Source organism: Nicotiana tabacum, chromosome 15 (genome assembly GCF_000715075.1).
Source record: "Nicotiana tabacum cultivar K326 chromosome 15, ASM71507v2, whole genome shotgun sequence".
NCBI classification, from domain to species: Eukaryota; Viridiplantae; Streptophyta; class Magnoliopsida; order Solanales; family Solanaceae; genus Nicotiana; species Nicotiana tabacum.
Genome location: NC_134094.1, coordinates 1,824,261 through 1,834,486, shown reverse-complemented (window position 1 = coordinate 1,834,486; position 10,226 = coordinate 1,824,261). Strand labels below are relative to the sequence as shown.

The 10,226-nt window shown below is 33.2% G+C and overlaps 1 pseudogene; it reads left to right on the top strand.

Moving 5' to 3' along the window:
* Positions 1-4,033: 4,033 nt before the first annotated feature.
* On the top strand, positions 4,034-10,023 carry LOC107825575 (cation/H(+) antiporter 18-like; annotated as a pseudogene).
* The last annotated feature ends 203 nt before the right edge of the window (positions 10,024-10,226 follow it).

Sequence of the window (10,226 nt, the reverse complement as noted above, 5' to 3'; positions counted from 1 at the left end):
CGATCAACTATATGTTCATGTCAAATATAATCGACCATTGAATGACCTAAGAAACTCTTTTCTTCTTTCATTCAATTGCCTTGGCCAAGGTCTTAGTTTGGTCATTTATAATTCATGACAACATGGAGCTTAAACTCATTACCAAGAGTTGACAGATTTCATCTTGATCAATCACTAATTTTACAAGCATTTAATCGTACCCAATATCCTTTCAATTATCGCCCTAGGGCCATAGGTGTCTAATATCAAAGCATAATAAATAACTTGTCAATTACTATGATGATCTCAGGTCAAAGGAAACTCTTACATCACATTCTTCAAGAGAATATCCTATTGACAGTTTATGGTAATACTAACTATTATGAATTATCCAATGAGTCGGTTCAATGATCATATCTCTATATGCATCATCTATCTATGTGATTTAGTTAATGAGATCAACTAATCTTTATCCAATAAAGACGATCACATAAATATTGATCTAACGGATTACTAATGTCCAATTAATAATCCTACGATCAAGAACAAATTTAGATTAAATTATAAGAAACTTCAATCTCATTATCATGATCTCCATCATGATGACAAGTTTTAAAATTTAATCAAGGATCTTATTAAATTAATCAAGCAATTGATAATAACTATGATAAAAGAATATCAAATGCCATATATTTTTATATCAAATAACGTTCACAAAAATATGTTCAAATCGTCAAATATGAGAATGAATCTAGGGCATATCTACTATATCCCTAACATGAATATTATCTCTCGACTCGTGATCAGAAGTCTCGAATTTGAATTGAATAAATTCTTGGTATGGATCACTTCCCTTAAACACAATGGCGAATCTGAAATTTGAAAGTCTATTCCAGAGACAGAATAAGATGTTGATGTTGTAGAATACGCAATTTCTAAGAAGCCTATTCCTTAGTCCTTTCCCCGCTATTTGCGTTTTATAAGTGTATCTGACTCAATAAAACATTGGCAGGAATTAATAGACAGAATCAAAATATGAAAATTAGCATAATCAATGGCGACGTTAGTATTACAAACTCGTTAGTAACTATTTATAAATGAAACTAATAAAGACCAAATTGAACTTATGCTTTTAAAAGAGTTCAAGTTTTGTGCATTGATATTCTAAAAACTATCGACACAACTTTATGATAAATACTATAGAGTAATCAATCAACAACTTGATAAAAATAATAATTTTTGTGTTATAACAAATTAAATTATATTTTGTCATATAAAAATTCAAGCTACTTACATCGACAAGATAAAGATTTTTTACAAGATAATGCAGGATAAAGATTTTTTTTACAAAATCAGTATACTTATTAGATTATCATATCAACAAGATTTATCCATAATTATTTTGTAAGAGATCTGATTGTTTAAAATAGGTTACTAAATAATGCTTCTACTGAAGTATAAATCATTTGGAAACAAAAAAGGATTAAGATAGGTGTTGAAGTTTAATACAGTATCAATATTTTATTTTAGATACTATTACAAATATTAATACTTATTCTTAAGGACAAATTAGTTAAAATTTGAACTTGAATATGAATTTTTTGAAAAGTAGTTTGACCACAAAGTCACTAGGTTCATTCAATAATTGAAACGAGGCATTGACATTTGACATGAATATCATTTTATATTGAAAATAACACGTGAGATTTAGTTGTAGTGGGATGCTATATATCGTTAAGAGTTTGTGGTAGGATAAATAAAATTTTTCCATATTTAATCAGAGGTCTTGAGTTTGAGCATTTTCTCTTTTAATAATTTTAGACGGTTCAAATTCGAATTAATCGAGGCTAAAAAAAAAATTGAATGAAAAAACAAAAAAACAAAAAAGAATGCTATGGGTAGTAGCTAACGTGTGCAACACTAATATGCACCAATATAATAAATTCAACTTTCCAGCCAATTTATAGAAAGAATACTCAGGATATAAATTTAAGAAATTATAACTATGACAACTCTGCATGTATTATTGCTTTATTTGTTATATTGTATATTAAACGTAACTATCATTGTTCAGAGCGTTAAGAGTCTTTATTTGACTATAATATTATTGTTTAACAGTCATAATTCATGTAACTATTTAAAAAATAAAAATAAAGAATCGATTTCAATTCACACCAAAAATGAAAAGTAGATGCACAGACCTTGTAGCTTGAACTCTATAAATTTTTTATTTTTTTTGTGACCATCGAAGAGCTACTAAAAATTTGGTCCGAAATAAGTTAATAGATATTTATGTGGCTATAAATCATCTTATTAAGGATAAAAAGTAAATTTAAAATTAAATTATTTTTACATATTAAAAGAAAAGCAAACTACATAAATTAAGACATGGCTAGTAATTAATACAATTATCAAGCGATAAACCTCGAGTAAAAGATGCACGTAAACATACGTCATAAAAATGAAGATCGAACCCGAATTTCGTAAGAAACGTGTGAATATATAGGAAGAAACAATTTGATGAGAATGTTGATAATGAAATCTCAAAATTTTTGGAAGAGTCATTTAGAGTTGATTATTTTTTATAATTAGTAGACAAGGCTATTTTTTCACTCCAAAAAAGATTTGAACAATTCGAAACATATGAAAATATTTTGAAATTTTTATTTAACGGTAATAAAACTAAGATCACTAGATGATAAAAAAATATTGACTTAACCTTGAATGTTCCTTAAATCATAATAATCAATCTGATATTGATGATTTACATTTATTTTCTGGTTAAAAGTGTTTTAAAAAATAGTACAATTAGAAGATAATAGTTTAATTAATGGGTTAATTTCACTAAAGGTCATCCAACTTATCATTTATTTCACAAAAGTCACTTATCTATTTTTCGTCACTTAAAAGTCATTCAACTTTACGTTTGTAACTTAAAAGTCATTCTAGTTCAAAACTTATAAAATATTCAATAAAACATATGACATGGCATTACATTTAATTAAAAAATCTAACAATAATCCCACATAAGCTTAAATAGACCATATCTAAGTTAGACCCATTTCTTCCTCAGCCCGATTTCTGACAGTTTTTTAAATATTAGTTTTAATTTATTTTATATGAAAAATCGATAAATTTCAGTCGGTTTCTTAAAAAATAATATCGCGGGATTCTAAAATAGTTTCCCGTATTTTTGCGCCAAAAAAACCCGACAGAAGTCGGTCGGTTTCGTAATATATATATATATATATATAGGTTGGCCGCGGCCAGTTTTGGCCGAATTTTTAGTAGTAAACTTCTACTGTGCAATTTTATTGTGGGTATTTCTTACCAATATTTTGACTTTAATGGAATAGTAATTTGTGAAAATAAGTTTTTATTAACTTGTTATTCTTGTTTGTTAGTGGTATATTTATATGTTATGTGAGATTGAAGTCGGTCGGTTTTCCAAAATATTTTATTTTTTAATTTTTTTTACGAAACCGACCAACTTCGGTCGTTTTTTTTTGGCGCAAAAATGCGGGAAACTATTTTAAAATCTAGCAAAAAAAATTTTAAAAGAATTTTTTATATAAAATAAATTAAAACTAATATTCAAAAAACTGTCCGAAAACGGGCTGAGAAAGAAATGGGTCTAACTTTGATATGGTCTATTTAAACTTATGTGGCATTATTGTTAGATTTTTTAATTAAATGTAATGCCATGTCATATTTTTCATTGAATATTTTATAAGTTTTGAACTAGAATGACTTTCAAGTTACAAAGGTAAAGTTGTGTGACTTTTAAGGGATGAAAAATAGATAAGTGACTTTTGTGAAATAAATGATAAGTTAGATGACCATAAGTTAATTAACCATATATATATATATATATATATATATATATATATATATATATATATATATAAATGATATCGATTTTTATTATAGTAATTTATTTATTCATTTATTTTTTCAAATTTTTATACAGCTTATCAAAAATCTTGGGTACTCCGGTGGCTCTATAAATATAGAGAGTAATGTAAGGCTTGTGTTATATATCAGTTCTTAACGCACATTCCCCATATCTCTCTCTTTCTCTCTATCTTTCTCTTTTTGTCATCAATTCCACACTCTTTGGAAAAGTCTCTCTCTCTCTCCTCCTTTCTCAGCCTTTTCTCGGCCATCTTCTTCGTCTTCTTCATAAAAAGAAAAAAGAAAAAAAAACTCTTTCTCTACCAAATTTCTCGTCTGAAATCTTGCAGAGAAAAATATTGTGTTCGACGTACAGATTTTCTTTCTTCTCAACTTTCTTCAAACTCTACAATATTCAGGTTTCTTTCTCTCTCTCTATATATATGTACGTAATGTATATAATGTATAAACCGTATACACGGGTGTATTACATTACAGAGAGATAAGGACGAACGTCATGGTGTGTGTTTTGTTGGTTCGAGCCGTGCAAATATTCTCTCGCAGAAATATAGGGTAAGACTGAATACCATATGATCCTTATGGTTCGACCTTTTTTCGGACCTCGTACAAATAGTGGAAACGTAGTGCACGGGCTACCTTTTTTTCATTCATTGGGTACAAGTAAGTATCCATGTTTTGAGTGGTTTTTAGTTAAAAAAGACACACCACATTATTTTCGTGGAAGAGACGCAGCGACATTTCTAGCTGGTTTCTAGGAAAATACAAAAGATATATTTTTTGTTTCCCTGAGAACAATAAATAGTATAGTGTTTTTTCAGAATAATAATGGCACACTTAAATAATTTTGCAGGTTTATTTGAAGTGAATTTGCTTAGAGAAAAACAAAGCGTAGTGACGATGATTTCTCTATTTAGTTACTCTTTTACTCTTGACTTTTTAAAATTTCTGACTTTTTGCCAAGTTTAGAAAAAAGTCTATTTAATCTCATGCTCTTGGAAAGATATTTTTCTTATATGTAAAATGAGACCCTCTTTCTGAAATTAATTACTACTTTTTTTTTTTGCACTTTTAGCATCAGGATTGAAGCCAAGATAAGTTTCTATATTGATGACTTGAATTTCTAAAAAGAAAGTTCTAAAAGTTAAGAAAAAAGATTTACAATCTCTAATATATCTGGTACTAATATACTTCCATGATTTATTACTAACTACATATTTTTTATATTATAACTATTTTTGCAACATAAGGGCCTTTTGGTGCACAGGAAAAAATAGTTGATAATTTCACACTTAGTCAAATTGGTATCTTGAGTTACTTATCATATCAGATAGAAAATCCATAATCATTTTCTTGGATAAGATAACTCTGGTTTATTAAGATAATCTTTTATTGCACATAATTTTCATAATACTAAGATTAGGTGGAGTTCTTGTTAACAATTTGCTTGTTACAAGAATATAGTTTTATCTACATGTATGCTGACATCAGTGACAGATCCAGAATTCTAGTACTTTAAATTGTGAGTTAAGAGTGCCTTCTAAAATATTTCTATATACTTGTTTTATAAACTTATATATATAGTTCGATCTCAAAGTATCTAGTTCTGCCACGGGTTCAATTAGTCTCGCATTTTTTAAAATTTAGATTATAGGTATATAACTTTGAAAACCCCTGGAAAAGTTAGTATAAGTATTATGTCTAACGATTATATTTTAGATCCGCCTTTGCCAATAACGGATAGTTTTATATATAAGATTTGTCTAGCATTACCAAAAAAAGAAAAAGACAACACATATAATCTAATTTGGGTTCTATATTATTTTGATGTGCAGACATTGAATAATGATATAGATTTTGCTGTTTCTCAACTCTGGTTGATCTGGGGTTGTTCTCTTCAAGCACGACAATGGCTTCAACTTTACCTATGAAATGTCCACCACCTATGAAAGCAACCTCAAATGGAGTATTCCAAGGGGATAATCCATTGGACTATGCACTTCCTCTTGCCATTGTACAAATATGCTTGGTGCTTGTACTCACTCGAGTCCTCGCCTATCTTCTTCGCCCTTTAAGACAACCCCGCGTCATTGCTGAGATTGTTGTAAGTCTCTCTCTCGTGAATTTTTACACTATCAGTATATTTTAACTTGTCGTAGAAAGTAACATGTCTTAGTTTTCAAGTTTCCAATCTCACTTTTTTTTATGAGCGGTATAAAACAGTCAATGCATAGAAGTTAAACTCTTCGCATTATATATATAATTTGAGTCAAAAGCAGTGGACGTGTCCCACACATGGCGTGCCATGTGCATCCATTAGCACTAGTCAAGACTTGTTTAAGAAAGAAGAGTAGGGAAAGCCACAGAGAAAGACTCTAAGAAAGTTTATGGGATATAATAATTTGTTATATATAGTGCCCCACAAAATTTTGAACATTTTCCCTGAGCCGGGTGTAGCGGAAATAGTTTCTCTTCCTTCACGAAGGTAGCGGTAATCAATGGCGAAGCCAGAAATTTATCCAAGGGTTCAAACTTGAAAGAAGTGAAAAAAATTCTCGGACAAAGGGTGTTCAAACTTGAAAGAAGTGAAAAAAATTCTCCGACAAAGGGTGTTCAATATATGTCATATATCTCTAAAATCTAATATTTTACCTATATACGCAGTATAATTTTTCGACGAAAGGTGGTCAATTGACCACTCTTATGACAATGTAGTTTCGCCCATAGCGGTAATGTCTGCGTACACTCTACCCCTTCCCCCTCCCCTCTGACCCTATTTTGTGGAATTATACTGGTTTGTTGTTGTTGTTGTTTGTCAAACATGTTTCATGCTAAATTACATGCTTATTCCTGTGATGAAAGTTTTAGCTTTATTAATCCAATTATTTATTAATGTTAACTCAAACACATGGTCCCTATTACTATTTAATTGCTAATGGCAATGCTACAGGGCAGCTAGTTATTCTAGTGTTAATTGCAGCATACACCAATATTTGGAAATAATTAGTTTAAGAATTATTTTTACAAGGACAAATTAAGCCCGATACACAAATTATCCCGCATTCACGCAGGGTCAGGGTAAGGATCGTACGTACCCCAAGACTTCCGATGTAGACAGCCTACCCTATCGCAAGGTCTAGTGATTGCTTTCACGGCTCGAACCCGTAGGTTACGCGGAGATAACTTTACAGAGGCTTAAAATTGTTGTCTGACTCTAATGTGATCTAAGATTAAGGAAGAAAGTAGTCAAGTACAGAAGAAAGCAATCCTAGTTAAGAACTTTTCAATGAACTTATTAAGAGATGAATATAACTATTTTGAGTTACATGATATTGATACATATTAGTACTCTATTCATAGCAGTGATATTGATAACATGAAGAATCTCCGAATTACTCTGTTATGGCTAATGAAAACATCAACTCTAGAAGATTACTTGCTAATGTAGAAAATAGGTGATAATTGATCTTTTGTTATTGTAGGGAGGAGTTATACTTGGTCCGTCTGCTCTTGGCCGGAACGCTAAGTATTTGCACGCAATATTTCCATCAAGGAGTCTCACAGTATTAGATACCTTAGCCAACTTTGGCCTCCTCTTCTTTCTTTTCTTAGTTGGGCTCGAGTTAGATCCAAGGTCTCTTCGTCGGACAGGAAAGAAAGCTCTTAGTATTGCACTAGCTGGAATTAGTGTCCCTTTTGCATTAGGAATAGGGACATCCTTTGTTCTCAGAGGAACTATTGGTAAAGGAGTTAGTCAAGGACCTTTTCTAGTATTCATGGGAGTAGCCCTTTCTATTACAGCCTTCCCCGTCTTGGCTCGTATCCTAGCTGAACTCAAGCTTTTAACGACAGATGTTGGTCGAATGGCAATGTCTGCTGCAGCAGTTAATGATGTGGCTGCTTGGATTCTACTTGCTCTTGCTATTGCCCTTTCAGGTACCGGTCATTCGCCCCTTGTTTCACTATGGGTACTTTTGTGTGGGACTGGTTTTGTCCTACTTTGCATATTCATCTGTCCTCCTATATTCAAATGGATGGCTAAACGTTGCTCTCAGGGCGAGCCAGTGAATGAGTTATATATCTGTGCTACATTAGCAGCTGTTTTAGCTGCAGGATTTGTTACTGATACTATTGGTATTCATGCCTTATTTGGAGCGTTTGTGCTCGGAGTTCTTGTACCAAAGGAAGGGCCATTTTCTGGTGCTCTAGTGGAAAAAGTCGAGGATCTTGTCTCCGGTCTATTCCTTCCACTTTACTTCGTCTCCAGTGGATTAAAGACGAACGTAGCTACTATTCAAGGCGCACAATCATGGGGTCTTCTTGTTCTAGTCATATTTACAGCATGTTTTGGGAAAATTGTTGGCACTATTTTGGTCTCTCTCTTGTGTAAGATGCCGGTTCAGGAGGCTGTTACGCTTGGTTTCTTGATGAATACTAAAGGTTTAGTGGAGCTCATTGTCCTTAACATTGGAAAAGATAGAGGGGTATGTCTAATTTTGATCGCTACACTTTCGTCTACCTTGAGTCGGGGGAAACAGACTCTCTACCTTTATAGGGTAGGGGTAAGGCGACACACTACCCTCCCCGAACCCCACTTATGGAATTACACTGGGGGTTTGTTGTTGTTGAAACACTTTTGTCGATTTTGAATTTAGTTACTGTAAGTTTTACATTGTTTTTGAATGATCAATTTTGCAGGTATTGAATGATCAAACATTTGCAATCATGGTTTTGATGGCGCTCTTCACAACATTCATCACGACACCTATAGTGGTATCAGTATATAAGCCAGCTAAACTGGCTATAACCGAATACAAGAACAGAACGATTGAGAGGAAAGACACGAGTAAACAACTCCGAATCTTGACCTGTTTCCATAGCACAAAGAACATTCCCACAATGATCAATCTCATCGAGGCTTCTCGTGGTACTGAGAAGAAAGGACTCTGCGTCTATGCAATGCATCTTATGGAACTTTCCGAAAGATCTTCAGCTATTCTAATGGTGCACAAGGCTAGAAAAAATGGACTTCCCTTTTGGAAAAAGGGAGAAGTTTCAGATTCTAATCAAATTGTTGTTGCTTTTGAGACTTTTGAGCAACTCAGTAAGGTCTCTATCCGGCCTACAACTGCAATCTCTCCTATGAATAGCATGCACGAGGACATCATCGCTAGTGCAGAGAGAAAGAGGGTCGCGATGATAATTCTCCCGTTCCATAAACATCAACGAATCGATGGACATTTGGAAACAACAAGAGCTGATCTTAGGCATGTAAACCGGAGAGTACTTCAGCACGCGCCTTGTTCAGTTGGTATATTAGTAGACCGAGGACTAGGTGGTGCATCTCATGTATCCGCTAGCAATGTTGACTTTAAAGTAACCGTCTTGTTCTTTGGAGGCTATGATGATCGCGAAGCTCTTGCTTATGGTACGCGTATAGCAGAGCATCCTGGCATTAACTTAGTCGTGGTTCGTTTTGTACTAGACCCTGAGGTTGTTGGAAAAAGTGTTAAGTTAGATATGGAACAAACTTATAGTCCTGAGGCAAATTCCAAGGATGAAGAGTTACTTATCGACTTAAAACACAAAATTTCCAAGAATGGTTCAGTCAAATATGAAGAGAAGACAGTAAAGGATGTTGCAGGGACTATAGAATCGATTCGTTCATATAGTCGATGCAATCTGTTTCTTGTTGGAAGAATGTCTGAGGGTCAAGTAGTAGCAGCATTGGATAAAAAGAGTGATTGTCCAGAATTAGGGCCATTAGGTAACTTGTTAACTTGTCCAGAATTTTCAACTACAGCATCAGTTTTGGTGGTGCAACAATATCGAAGCGAGTTATCTCAAGATTCAATCAATTCATTGAAGGATGGAGAGTTAACAGAAGCGATAACGATTCTAACTAAAAATACTAGATAGGTTTAAGTCGTGCGAATAGTAAGTGAGAACACTGTTAATCCTCCTGACGGAGGGAACGGCCGTACCCAAGGGGAGTGTGATAAAGGAAAAAGAAGTACTCACAAGTTTGTACAGTAATAGATAACTAAGGGAATATTAGATGTGTTCATTTCCCTTGTTTTACCTTCTGCATTTTTTATGTTGGAAATTAAAGCTGCAAAATTTCCAAGATTCCTTGAAGGATCACAACTTTATCCATTATCTTTTCATTAACAATTATGTTGCACAGACAAGACAAGAGTGGGTTGCTCTAGTGGTAAGCACCCTCCACTTCCAACCAAGAGGTTGTGAGTTCGAGTCACCCCAAGAGCAAGGTGGGGAGTTTTTGGAGGGAGGGAGCCGAGGGTTTATCGGAAACAACCTCTCTACCCTAGGGT